The 13,293-nt window shown below is 49.0% G+C and overlaps 1 protein-coding gene and 1 pseudogene across 35 annotated transcripts in view; both read left to right on the forward strand.

Moving 5' to 3' along the window:
• EPB41 (erythrocyte membrane protein band 4.1) overlaps positions 1 to 13,293 on the forward strand; it is a 230,613-nt gene that overhangs the window by 15,723 nt on the left and 201,597 nt on the right. For 12 of the 34 annotated variants that reach the window (XM_031666207.1, XM_031666214.1, XM_031666217.1 and 9 more), the window contains exon 1: positions 12,129 to 12,365. The exons of 6 other annotated variants lie outside the window; for them this stretch is intronic. The gene's annotated coding sequence lies outside the window, so the exon portion shown is untranslated. Of the gene's footprint in view, positions 1 to 12,127; positions 12,366 to 13,293 lie in introns of those variants that run through there. 16 more of the 34 variants (XM_031666242.1, XM_031666243.1, XM_031666247.1 and 13 more) reach the window with 4 other exon arrangements.
• Positions 6,390 to 6,998, forward strand: LOC103883004 (annotated as a pseudogene). Its single transcript, XR_001902734.3, has one exon. The product of XR_001902734.3 is annotated as a 60S ribosomal protein L21 pseudogene (transcript).

The raw sequence follows: 13,293 nt of genomic DNA on the forward strand, positions 1-13,293 counted from the left end.
TGGTGCATAGCAGGTACTCAGTAAATATTTAGGGTGTAAACTAATGACTATATGAAGCTTATTCTCTCCAGATCTAGGAATATTTTGAGCACACAGTAGAATCTCAATAAATGTATGAAGGAGAGAAAAAGTGAGTGGTCATCATCCTTTCCATTTGTCAGATCATACTTTGGCTGGGTCAACTCTGAGGTTCTTTTGCTTCTGATTGCTTCTGATATTTTCTGCCAGGGCATCAGTTTCAATTGGAGTGCCCAAATCTTTTGTTCCGGAGCCTGAGCTTTGCAGAATTTCTAGTTGGGGCTGTTTGGCTGTTGGGTCCGCAATGGTTATTATGTCATTATTGGTAATTAGCACTTAGGCCTAGAGGATCGAGCTTTTTGTTTTTCAGCAGAAATCATAGCAGAGAGCTGTGCTAGACACTGGGAACCAGGCTTGGAGCAGCTTCCTCGGGAATTTTCCCCTTCCCAGCTTGGGGTCCATGATTTAGGAAGACCAAGACGGAGGTGCCCAAAGCTAGGGGCACATGGGTCACCAGCTCAACTGCTGTTTTCCCCGAACAGTATCCTGCAATGTTTTCCCCCAAGACCCCTAGGTCTGTATGCCTGGCCTGGTACAGAGGGGGTTCCCCACACTTTCAGGGGAGCTAGGTGTAGGGTTTCCAAATGTCCAGTGGACACGGGGGCATTTTCTGATGCTCAAGATTATAAGTGGAGGAAATTATCCTGGGTTTGAGACTCAGGAGCCTGAGCTTAAGTCACTGTGTAGTTACTGACTTGCTGTGTGTTCTTAGGCACGTCACTACCTCTTGCTGGGCCTCAGCTTTCTCATCTGTCAAACAGAGATAAAGATGCCTGCTTGACCTCACTAGGGAAGAGAGGCAAGATAGTGTTTGAGCAAGGAGTTGGGTTCCGGACTCACACACAGCTGGCTTCCCAAATATACCCCTTCCTAGCTGTGTGACACCGGACAAATCACTTCACCTCTCTGGCGTCAGTTCCCAAAGCGATAAAATGGAGCTAAAAGGCCGGGTGTGGTGGCTCACGCCTGTAATCCCAGCACTTTGGGAGGCTGAGGTGGGCGGATCACGAGGTCAGGAGATCAAGACCATCCTGGCTAACACGGTGAAACCCCGTCTCTACTAAAAATACAAAAAATTAGCCGGGCATGGTGGCGGGCGCCTGTAGTCCCAGCTACTCGGGAGGCTAAGGCAGGAGAATGGCGTGAACCTGGGAGGTGGAGCTTGCAGTGAGCCGAGATCACACCACTGCACTCCAGCCTGGGCGACAGAGCGAGACTCTGTCTCCAAAAAAAAATAAATAAATAAATAAAATGGGGCTAAAATAGTACCCACTCTAGAGGGTTGTTGTGAGTATTAAATAAGAGAATGCAGTTAAAAAGTACTTAGGTACTTAGCTGGTACTTTGCACATCTTTGCTGGTATTGTGATAATGACCATCATGGAAATGTAGGCAATCTGTGAAAAGAACACTAGCAACAGGGCCGGGCAGATGTGGGTTTGAATTCTAACCCTGACACTTACTAGCTGGGTCATCTTGGACAAGTTTTTCACTTCTCTGAGAGACTCTACTTCTCTTTCTTTCTTTTTTTTTTTTTTTTTTAGCTAAGGTCTTACTCTGTTGCCCAGGCTGGAGTGCAGTGGTATGATCTCAGCTCACTGCAACCTCTGCCTCCTGGGTTCAAGTGATTCTCCTGCCTCAGCCTCCCGAGTAGCTGGGACTACAGGCACCCACCACCACACCCGGCTAATTTTTATATTTTTAGTAGAGACAGGGTTTCACTGGCCAGGCTGGTCTTGAACTCCTGACCTTCAGGTGATCTGCCCACCTCAGCCTCCCAAAGTGCTGGGATTACAGGTGTGAGCCACCATGCCTGGCCTGAGACTCTATTTCTTCATCTGTAAAATGGAAATTATAGTCATACCTTCGTCAAGGGGCTGTTGTGAAGGTTCAGTGACATATTGTATACAAAACACTCGGTGTAATGGTTGGCACATATTAGCTCCATTTTATAGAAAAGGAAGGGAGGGGGCCGGGCACAGTGGCTCACACCTATAATTCGAGCACTTTGGGAGGCCGAGGTGGGCAGATCATGAGGTCAGGAGATCGAGACCATCCTCGCTAACACGGTGAAACCCTGTCTTTACTAAAAATACAAAAAAATTAGCTGGGCATGTTGGCGGGCGCCTGTAGTCCCAGCTACTCGGGAGGCTGAGATAGGAGAATTGCTTGAACCCGGGAGGTGGAGGTTGCAGTGGGCCAAGATCATGCCACTGCACTCAGCCTGGGTGTCAGACGAAGACTATGTCTCAAAAAAAAAAAAAACAAAAAAAACAAAAAAACAAACCAAAAAATCCCAGAAAACTTGCTGTCTCTCCACCATGTAAAGACACAGCAAGAAGGTGACCATCTGCCAGCCAGGAAGCACACCCTCACCAGAACCTGGCCATGGCTGATCTCTGACTCCAGCCTCCAGAACTGTGAGAAAATAAATTTCTGTTGTTTAAGTCACCGAATCTATGGCATTTTGTTGTGGCAGCTGAGCTGAGGAAGGGTAGGTGACTTGCCTAGAGTCATACAGCGAATTTATGGTGGAACTAAGGCTACAACTTATTTGCAGTCTCTCTTATGACTTCTCTCTTTCTTTCTCTTTTTTTTTTTTTTGAGACGGAGTCTTGCTCTGTTGCCCAGGCTGGAGTGCAGTGGCATGATCTCGGCTAACTGAAACCTCTGCCTCCTGGGTTCAAGCAATTTTCCTGCCTCAGCTTCCCGAGTAGCTGGGACTACAGGTGCACACCACCACACCCGGCTAATTTTTTGTATTTTTAGTAGAGACGGGGTTTCGCCATGTTGGCCGGGCTGGTCTCGAACTCCTAGCCTCAAGTGATCCGCCTGCCTCGGCCTCCCAAAGTGTTGGGATTATAGGCGTGAGCCACTGTGCCTGGCCCCAATTTCTCAATTTCTTCCCCACTAAAGTGCTCCCAGTCACCGGAAGTCTTGGAAACTGAGGTTAGTCAAATGCTAGCTGGCCAGCTCAGGACCTGTCCTATAGTAGCAGCTTTGGAGGATCTTGGGGCAAGTCAAACCTGGCAATTTCTGTGCCCCCAATACCCCTGCTTCCTTATATCTTCCCTTCTGCCCTGTCTGTCAAGTGAGGGTTGGACCGGGCTGACTTTACCAGTTTTAGAAGGGTGTCAGCTAGTAGGTGGCATAGAGCCTGTTTCTTGGAAAACCCTCTATGCCTTGAGGGTTCCCTCCCCTGGTGAGAGAGAATTAGTGGGTTAAGGCTGAGTGAGCTGAGGCTTTGCTGGATCAGGGTCATTAGGCTCGTTGCAGCTGGTAAGAGAATAGGGTTGGAGAGGGTCATGGGAGGCCAGATCAGTGGGTCTCTCCTTGAATGTCCCAGGGCTATAATCAGAAGTAGCTATGACAGCCTTTCCCTGAGGTCTTGGGACAGATGTTAATATTACTTATTCACGTCATTTCCAGTGCTTTCCTGAGAGTGCTATGAAAGCGGTATGTAATAGAGGACAGTGGCATCAGACAGACCTAGTTTAAGCTGTGATGTTGGGCAAATCACCTAACTTTTCTTTTCCTTTAATAGAGATGGGGTCTCACCATGTTACCCAGGCTGATCTCAAACTCCTGGGCTCAAGTGATCTTCCTCCCTTGGCCTCCCAAAGTGCTGGGATTACATTACCCCTATGCATTGGGGTTGCTGTGCAGACATCCCAAGAAACAAGGGCCAGAGGGAAGAAGGTTGAAATTGTAAAAGTAGACCTGGTGGATGGTTGTTAAGGCATTCCTTGACAAGTGAGCCACTGTGCCTGGCCTTTTTTTTCTTTTTTGAGACAGGGTCTTGCTCTGTCACAAAGTGGTGGAGTGTGATAGTGCGATCATGGCTCACTGCAACCTAGACCTCCCAGGCTCCAGTGATCCTCCGACCTCAGTCTCTCAAGTAGCTGGGACCACAGGCAGGTGCCACCATGCTTGGCTATTTTCTTTTTTCTTTTCCTAGACTCCAAAGCTAGTGCCAGATCAGCTGATTTTTTTTTTTTTAATTTTAATTTTTTTTTTAGGGATGAGGTCTCACTATGTTGCCCAGGCTGATCTCGAACTCCTGACCCCAAGCATTCCTCCAACTCTGGCCTCCCAAAGTGTTGGGATTATAGATATGAGCCACTGCACAGCCCCTAATTTATCTAAGCTATAGTTTCTTCAACTGTACTTGAGGCTAATAATATTGCCTAAGTATTATTGTTAAGAAGTTAAATGCAATAATGCTTAAAAAGTACTTACTATGTGCCTATCACATAGAAAATACCTCATAAATCTACTGGGCACGGTGGCTCACACCTGTAATCCTAGCACTTTGGGAGACTGAGGCAGGCGGATCACCTGAGGTCAGGAGTTCGAGACCAGCCTGGCCAAGATGGAGAAACCCCGTCTCTACGAAACATATGAAAATTAGCTGGGTGTGATGGTGGGCACCTGTAATCCCAGCTGCTCGGGAGGCTGGGGCAGGAGAATCGCTTGAACCTGGGAGGCAGAGGCTGCAGCGAGCCAAGATCGTGCCACTGCACTCCAGCCTGGGCGACAGGGCGAGACTCCATCTCAAAAAAAAAAAAAAGTTATTATTATTATTATTATTTGAGATACAGTCTTGCCCTGTTGCCCAGGCTGGAGTGCAGTGGCCTGATCTCTGCTTGCCGCAACCTCTGCCTCCCAGGTTCAAGCCATTCTCCTGTCTCAGCCTCCTGAGCAGCTGGGATTACAGGCGTGCGCCACCACGTCTGGCTAATTTTCATATTTTTAGTAGAGACGGGGTTTCACTATGTTGGTCAGGCTGGTCTTACACTCCTGACCTCATTATCCACCCGCCTCGGCCTCCCAAAGTGCTGGGATTACAGGCATGAGTCACCGTGCCTGGCCCAAGTATCATTTTTAAGAGAAAAATGGGAAACAAACTCAATGTCCAATAGTAGGGTGAACTAAATTATGATATATCCGCTTGATAGCATTGTTAAAAATGATGATAAATGTTCACAACATATTGTTAAATGAAAAAAGTCAGTTTTAGGCCAGGCCTGGTGGCTCATGCCTGTAATCCCAGTACTTTGGGAGACCGAGCCAGGCGGATCACCAGAGGTCAGGAGTTCAGTACCAGCCTGTCCCACATGTCTCTAGTAAAAATACAAAAAAAAAAATTAACTGGGCATGGTGGCGGGCACCTGTAATCCCAGCTACTCTAGAGGCTGAGGCAGCAGAATCTCTTGAATCCAGAAGGCAGAGGTTGCAGTGAGTGGAGATTGGGCCACCCGTACTCATCCTGGGCTACGGAGTAAGACTCCTCTCAAAAAACAAAAAAGGTCAGTCCTATAATAATATGGCCTAAATTTTCAAAAAGCATTAGGTTGAGATATATGAAATTGTTTATATTTGATCATTTTTAACCTATAAAATCAGCAATTTCATACGACTTAATATATGTACACTGAAAAGTACACAAATAAGCTAGGTGCAGTGGCCTATGCTTATAATCCCAGCTACTTGGGAGAATGAGGTGGGAGGATTGCTAGAGCCCATGAGTTCAAAGCTACAGTGAGTTATAATTGCACAGCTGCACTCCAGCCTGGTCAACAGAGTGAGACCCTATCTCTTGAAAAAGTAAATAAAAAATAAAATAAATAAAAATAAGGCCAGGTGCAGTGGCTCACGCTTGTAATCCTAGCAGTCTGTGAGGCCAAGGTGGGAGGACTGCTTGAGCCCAGGAGTTCAAGACTAGCCTCCACAACATAGGGAGACCTCATCTCTACAAACAATAAAATAAAAAATTATCAGCCAGGCGTGTGGCCCACGCCTGTAATCCCAGCAATTTGGGAGGCTGAGGAGGGCAGATCACGAGGTCAGGAGATTGAGACCATCCTGGCTAATACAATGAAACCCCTTCTCTACTAAAAATACAAAAAATTAGCTGGGCGTGGTGGTGGGCTACTCGGGAGGCTGAGGCAGGAGAATGGCGTAAACCTGGGACATGGAGCTTGCAGTGAGCCGAGATCGCGCCACTGCACTCTAACCTGGGTGACAGAGCAAGACTCCATCTCAAAAAAAAAAAAAGTATCTGGGCGTGGTGGCATACACCTGTAGTCCCAGCTACTCAGGAGGCTGAGTAGGGAGGATTGCTAAAGCTCAGGTTAAGGCTGCTGTGAGCCATGATTGCACCACTGTATTCCAGCTTGGGCAACAGAGAGATCGTGTCTCAAAAACAGATAAATACAATAGATAGATAGATAGATAGTATACATAAGGGTGGGTGTGGTGTCTCATGCTTGTAATCCCATCACTTGAGCCCAGGAGTTCGAGACCAGTCTGGGTAACACTATGAGACCCTGTCTGTACCAAAAAATTAAAAATTTGCGCCCTTTCGGCTGGAACCGCCATCTTCCAGTAATTCACCAAAATGACTAACACAAAGGGAAAGAGGAGAGGCACCCGATATATGTTCTCTGGGCCTTTTAGAAAACATGGAGTTGTTCCTTTGGCCAAGTATATGTGAATCTATAAGAAAGGTGATAGTGTAGACATCAAGGGAATGGGTACTGTTCAAAAAGGAATGCCCCACAAGTGTTACCATGGCAAAACTGGAAGAGTCTACAATGTTACCCAGCATGCTGTTGGCATTGATGTAAACAAACAAGTTAAGGGCAAGATTCTTGCCAAGAGAATTAATGTGCGTATTGAGCACATTAAGCACTCTAAGAGCCGAGACAGCTTCCTGAAACGCGTGAAGGAAAATGATCAGAAAAAGAAAGAAGCCAAAGAGAAAGGTACCTGGGTCCAACTGAAGCGCCAGCCTGCTCCACCCAGAGAAGCACACTTTGTGAGAACCAATGGGAAGGAGCCTGAGCTGCTGGAAACTATTCCCTATGAATTCATGGCATAATAGGTGTTAAAATAAATAAATAAATAAAAGACATCTGGGCTGGAAAAAAAAAATTTGCTGGACACAATGGCACGCCTATAGTCCCAGCTACCTGGGAGGCTGAGGTGGGAGGATCTCATCGCTTGAGCCCAGGAGGTCAAGGCTGCAGTGAGCTGTAGTCATGCTACTACATACCAGCCTGGGCAACAGAGTGAGATCACTGTCTCAAAAAAAAAAAAAAAGTATGCATATAAGAAAAGGTACTAAAAGGGAAGGTCCCAAAATATTGATGGCAGTTATTTTTGACTGGTGGCTCTATGGTGACTTACATTTTTTCTTGTGTTTCTAAATTTTCTTTCTTTTTTTTTTTTTTGAGACGAAGTCTTGCTCTGTCGCGATCTTGGCTCACTGCAAGCTCTGCCTCCTGGGTTCACGCCATTCTCCTGCCTCAGCCCCCCAAGTAGCTGGGACGACAGGCACCCGCCACCATGCCCAGCTAATTTTTCGTATTTTTAGTAGAGATGGGGTTTTACCGTGTTAGCCAGGATGGTCTCGATCCCCTGACCTCGTGATCCGCCTGCCTCGGCCTCCCGAAGTGCTGGGATTACGGGCGTGAGCCAACGCACCCGGCCGTGTTTCTAAATTTTCTGTGAACAAGTCAAGTACTACTAGTAAAAATAATCCCCATCCCACTGTATGAATGGTAATTCCCCATCCCATTATAGCCTGTTTGATTTATTGTTTGTGTTTACAAGTCTAAAATGACTGTGATTTTTATGGCCGTGGGCAGGATGGCAAGCACTACTCTTCATGTACTTTTGGTACCAGCATCAGTTTTCATTCAATAGTACTGTTCAGAACACTTTGCTGGTGGGCCCAGCTTTTCAAAGCCCTCTTCAATCTCTTTCCATCCTCCACAACAGACGAACATTTTCCCTGTGCCCTATCACTGGGGCTTCAGGCCAGCTGTGTCCCTAATCCGCCCACGTCCCAGATTTGGGTATAGTTTTCCCGCCCCTCCCCCCTTTCTTCCAATCTCATCTCTACCAGGTCATCTGAGGCCTCATCTATGCTCCCTGGCCTTTCCCACTGGTCACCACCTAATTTCACCATCTAATTTCATCCTCCAATGTGCAGCTGGTGTTTGTTTTTGCTTGGGCTCAGTTTGCAGTGGGGAAGGATTAAGACCCTTTCACGCTGTCTTTTTTTCCCCTTTTCTTAGCGCCCTTGACTGCTCCAGGGGCTAACAGACAGCTAGCGGGGCCTGTATTCCCTAGCAAGGAACACGAAGGGTAGGGGGTAGGGAGGTAATGGTGGGCTCAGCTGGCAGGCGAGATAGAGATGGCCCTTAGGGACCCCATCCTGGGGCTTGGAGCATAGCACAGCTGCCACCCAGATGTGAGCATGGAGCAGAGCTGTTTCTGTCTAGGAAATTAGCCTCAGAGATGGTGCTTGGGACCTTTACCCTTGGTACCTGATGGCAGTCTCTGCAGGGTGAGCTGGGACTGGATATCTGGTTTGCAGAAGTGTGAGAGGGCAGATAGGCCCAGGAGTCAAGGTAGTTTTTCTGCCTTCATATTAGGCATTACTTATACCCCCACATTCTCCTATGTGATAGGCCTGGCAACACTCAGAGATTGGGCACTTAGCCTAACAAGTGAAGATGTATGTCTAAAATAACAAAAATTCCTCATGTGTGGATAGTACTTTACAGTTTACAAAGCCTTTTCATCTGCAGGCTAAGAATTACAAGCCAGCACTGGAATTCAGGTCTTTCATATTCTAAAGACTGGGCCAGTGGATTTTGGTGTGTCATTGCATGGCGCTCTGAATTTCAGAGTGGTTCATACCTGCCTTGTGTCTAGCCTTTTTCTGTTAGCCTGAGACCTCTACTTATTTTCAGGGTAATGATTATTAAATGCTACATATTCTTTGCGTCCAATTAGATGTGCCATTGGCTAGCACTTCATGGCATAGAGAATACTGGGTTTTCATGAATCTGAATTTGCTGGATAACTTGGTGGTGGTGGAGATGGTAAGCCACTGGTGATTGGTCTTCTGTACTCATCCTTCAAGATACCAGATTTTCCTGTCTGATTGGTGAAGGAAGCCTGAGGCACAGAGGTGGTAGGACTAGAACTCTAAATAAAAAGCACAGCTGAACCTGAGGACTTGAGGCAGGAGACCAGAGTATTCAAGAACCGGTGCGGCCAGGCATGGTGGCTCATGCCTGTAATCCCAGCACTTTGGGATGCTGAGGTGGGCGGATCACCTGAGGTTGAGGGTTTGAGACCAGCCTGACCAACATGGAGAAACCCTGTCTCTATTAAAAATACAAAATTAGCCAGGCGTGGTGGCACATGCTTGTAATCTCAGCTACTCGTGAGGCTGAGGCAGGAGAATCGCTTGAACCTGGGAGGCAGAGGTGGCGCTGAGCTGAGATGGTGCCATTGCACTCCAGCCTGGGAAACAAGAGCGAAACTCCTTCTCAAAAAAAACAAAAAACAAAAAACAGGTGCTTCACCTCGAGTACACAGAATGACCCTGGCCAAGTCACCTGACCTCACTAAGACTCAGTTTCCTTGTATATAAAATGAGGACATTCATTAATTCATTCAACAAATATTTATTGAGTGTATACTGTTCTGGGATATGAATACATATATAGTCCCTGCCTTCCTGAGCTTGCAGTCTAGTGGGTCTAGATTACAGCAATTTATTTGAGAGGCACAATAAATGATAAATATATCATAGAAAGTCAAGTAGGGTCAGTGCTGTGAGGCAAATTAAAGCAGGATAAGGGGGTTTGAGTGGAGGCTGTTTTAGATGGTGTAGTCAGGTGGTTTTCAAGGGGTTTTATGATGTTTCAAACAGACAATTTATATAATGTGCTCAGCTCAGTGCTGACAACAATTGCATGCTTAACAAATATATTATTATATTTGCTAGTTCCACACCTCTCAGTCTACATTTTAGTCTCTGAATAGTAATAATAATTAACACACATAGATCTTACTATGAGCTAGGCACTGCACTAAGTCCTTTACATATTTTAACTCATTTCTTTTCTTTCTTTTTTTTTTTTGAGATGGAGTCTTGCTCTTGTCACCCAACCTGGACTGCAATGGCACGATCTGGGCTCTCTGCAACCTCCGCCTCCTGGGGTCAAGTGATTCTCCTGCCTCAACCTCTGAGAATAGCTGGGATTACAGGCGCCTGCCACCAGGCCCAGCTAAGTTTTGTATTTTTAGTAGAGATGGGGTTTCACCATTTGGCCAGGCTGGTCTCAAACTCCTGACCTCAGGTGATCTGCCTGCCTCTGCCTCCCAAAGTGCTGGGATTACAGGCATGAGCCACCATACCTGGCCTAATTCTTACAGTAACTCTATGAGGTGGGAACTATTATTATCCTTCTCCCTTCCCCAACCCTCGTTTTTGTTTTTAGAGATAGAGTCTTGCTCTGTTGCCCAAGCTGGAGTGGAATGGCATGATCCTAGCTCACTGTGGCCTTGAACTCCTGGGCTTGAGCAATCCTCCCACCTCAGCCTCCTATGGAGTCCCAGCTACTTGGACATATTATCCCCTTTTATGGTGTTGAAAAATGAGGCACAGCCGGGCACGGTGGCTCAAGCCTGTAATCCCAGCACTTTGGGAGGCCGAGAAGGGCGGATCACGAGGTCAGGAGATCGAGACTATCCTGGCTAATACGGTTAAACCCCGTCTCTACTAAAAATACAAAAACAAAATTAGCCGGGCGTGGTGGCGGGCGCCTGTAGTCCCAGCTGCTCGGGAGGCTGAGGCGGGAGAATGGCGTGAACCCGGGAGGCGGAGCTTGCAGGGAGCCGAGATTGCGCCACTGCACTCCAGCCTGGGCGACAGAGCAAGACTCCATCTCAAAAAAGAAAGAAGAAAAGAAAAGAAATCTTGTCTCTACTAAAAATATAAAAATTAGCTGGGCATGGTGGTGCACGTCTGTAGTCCCAGCTACTCGGGAGGCTCAGGCAGGAGAATCGCTTGAACCCGGGAGGCAGAGGTTGCAGTGGGCCAAGATCGCGGCACCGCACTCCAGGCTGGCGACAGAGCGAGACTCTGTCTCAAAAATAAATATAAATAAATAAAAGAAAAATGAAAAGCAAATCATTAGGAAGGGCTGGAGACTAAGAATTGAACCCAGGCAATCTGTTTCCAGAGGCTGTGCTGGGATTGTGAAGGAGCTGTGATTAGATATCAGGAATGTCTAGTTGGCGTCTACAGACTGTGCTGTCAGATTGCCTGGCTTCTTATCCTGTCAGTTCTAAGTCTCTGCTTCAGTTTCCTCATCTCTAAAATAGAACACCAGATCCTATCTTGCCTTCTAGGTATGATGCTTCAAACAAAAGCCTTTTTTTTGCACTGTGGGTCCGAAGCCTGTTCACAGACCAGCCTATCAGGGAGTAGGAAAGGTCAAGGGGTCTCTGACACTTCTGGAAGGAAATAAAGACACACTAAGCAATTGTCAGAGCAACCCTAACTTCATCTGGAGACCAGACCTCGGAAGCTAGGTCTTTATAATTTTGAGATTGCCAGGGGGGAATTAGGAGACCCTTAAATGCAGAAGGCAGGATCAGTCTTGGCGTGGCCTCAACACTTAGCTTCCATTTCAGACCTTACACAGCTGGCAGGAGAGGTAAAGTCTCATCGAATGTAAGGGTGGGAAGGGCGCCTAGAGACAAACTAGTGAATGGGGAAACTGAGGCACAGAGCAGCTGAATGACTTACCCGAGGTCACTAAGCGTTTAGGGGGAGTCAGTCCTGGCTACAACCTCTACGTGAGTTACTTCCCTGAGGCTTCCAAATCTCGGCCTCTTACTTGGAAGGAGGAAAGGACCTCACCGTCCAGGGCTCTAGCTGCCTCATGTCCCAAGTGGGTGCTGCGGGATCCTGGAACACCCTAGCTCCAGACCGGGTTCGACTTGCGCGTGCGCACACGCGGCCAGCCCCTTGCCTTTTCCTCTTTTTCCTTCCCCTCTCCTCTCCTTACCGGCCTAAGGGAGGGGGGAAACAAGAGGAGCTAGAAGTTGGCCTCAGCCAATGGGCGGACGGGCCGCGGGCCCGGCCCCCTCCTTCCCTCCGGCGCGGCCCAATAGAAATTTACTACAATGTTGTGGCGAACGGAGGGGGAGGGGCGCGCGCGGGCGGGCGGGCTGCGGGCCGGGCTGGCCTCGCCTGGCAGAGGGAAGGCGGGAGGGCGCGCGCCAGGGCCGCTCGCCTGCTCGCTCGCTCGCTCGCTCGCTCCCTCCCTCCGCTGGTGGGCTTAGTCAGCCAGCAGCAGCCGGCGGGCCCGCGAGCCGCAGAGGGCCCGAGCCTGGGACGCCGGCGTCTCCTCCTGCCATTGTTCGTCGGGCTGCAGCAGTGGCGGGCGCAGGAGCCCGGCCCCGGAGCCACCGGTGAGGCGAGGCGGCAGCGGCGGCGCGGGAGCCGGGGCGGGGGGCGTGGAGCTGTCCCCGTGGGGACGGTCCTGGCGGCCGCGGCGGCGCTGCAGCCTCTTTGTCTGCAGCACCCCACAGGCCCCGGTCCGGGGCGCGGGCTCTCCCGCGGAGGGACCTCGTGCGCACACTGGGACGCTAGCCGGGACGCGGCCCGAGGAGCGAGGGGCGGGCCGGAGCCGCTGAGGAAAGGGAAGGGGTTGCGTCGCGGGAGCGTTGGAAAGTTAGGCTTGGGGTGTATTTTTGACGAGGGCAAATCGGTCCCCTCGGGTGCATCAATCACGGTGCGGTGTGCAGGAGCCTCGGGAGAAAACCAAATGCGGAGAATCGCAGGTTTCAGACGGTGAAGGTGTTGCGTGCAGCCGCGGAGCGATTTCTTCCTGGCGAGGGAGCGGGGCTGTCTGCAGAAGTCAGGCGGTATCTGAGGGCTGCAGGGAGCCCTGGCAGGACTTCGCAGGCCTTCCCGCCACCGACGCCTGCATCATTGAAAAACACGTTCCCCCTAAGTCTTCACGGTTCCCAGTGAGCAGAGGGTTAAATCTATTCTCTCAGCGTCGTGACCTCCTTTTTCAGTTCGCGCATCTGTCGGCCTGGAAATCTTCCCCCGTGCTCGCTGGGCTGCTGTACCTGTGGAGAGGCCGGGTCTGGGCTCGCCCTCCGAGATTGACCAGCAGCAGGCCATTATTCCTGGGGAGGTTTTGCCAAAACAGGGTCATGCTCCCCGAGAACAGGCATTCTCTTGAGAGAAAGTGATCTCACGTGAAACAGATTGGATGGACTGGTTTCTGGCCACATGATAGCGACTGTCATCCTGTTGTTTCTCTAACTGTACCCTGTACCCTGCCATAAATGACTAGTCTGTGGAGACTTGTTTTTTGGCATGTAGTTG

The sequence above is a fragment of the Papio anubis genome, chromosome 1, assembly GCF_008728515.1.
Source record: "Papio anubis isolate 15944 chromosome 1, Panubis1.0, whole genome shotgun sequence".
Lineage (NCBI taxonomy): Eukaryota > Metazoa > Chordata > Mammalia > Primates > Cercopithecidae > Papio > Papio anubis.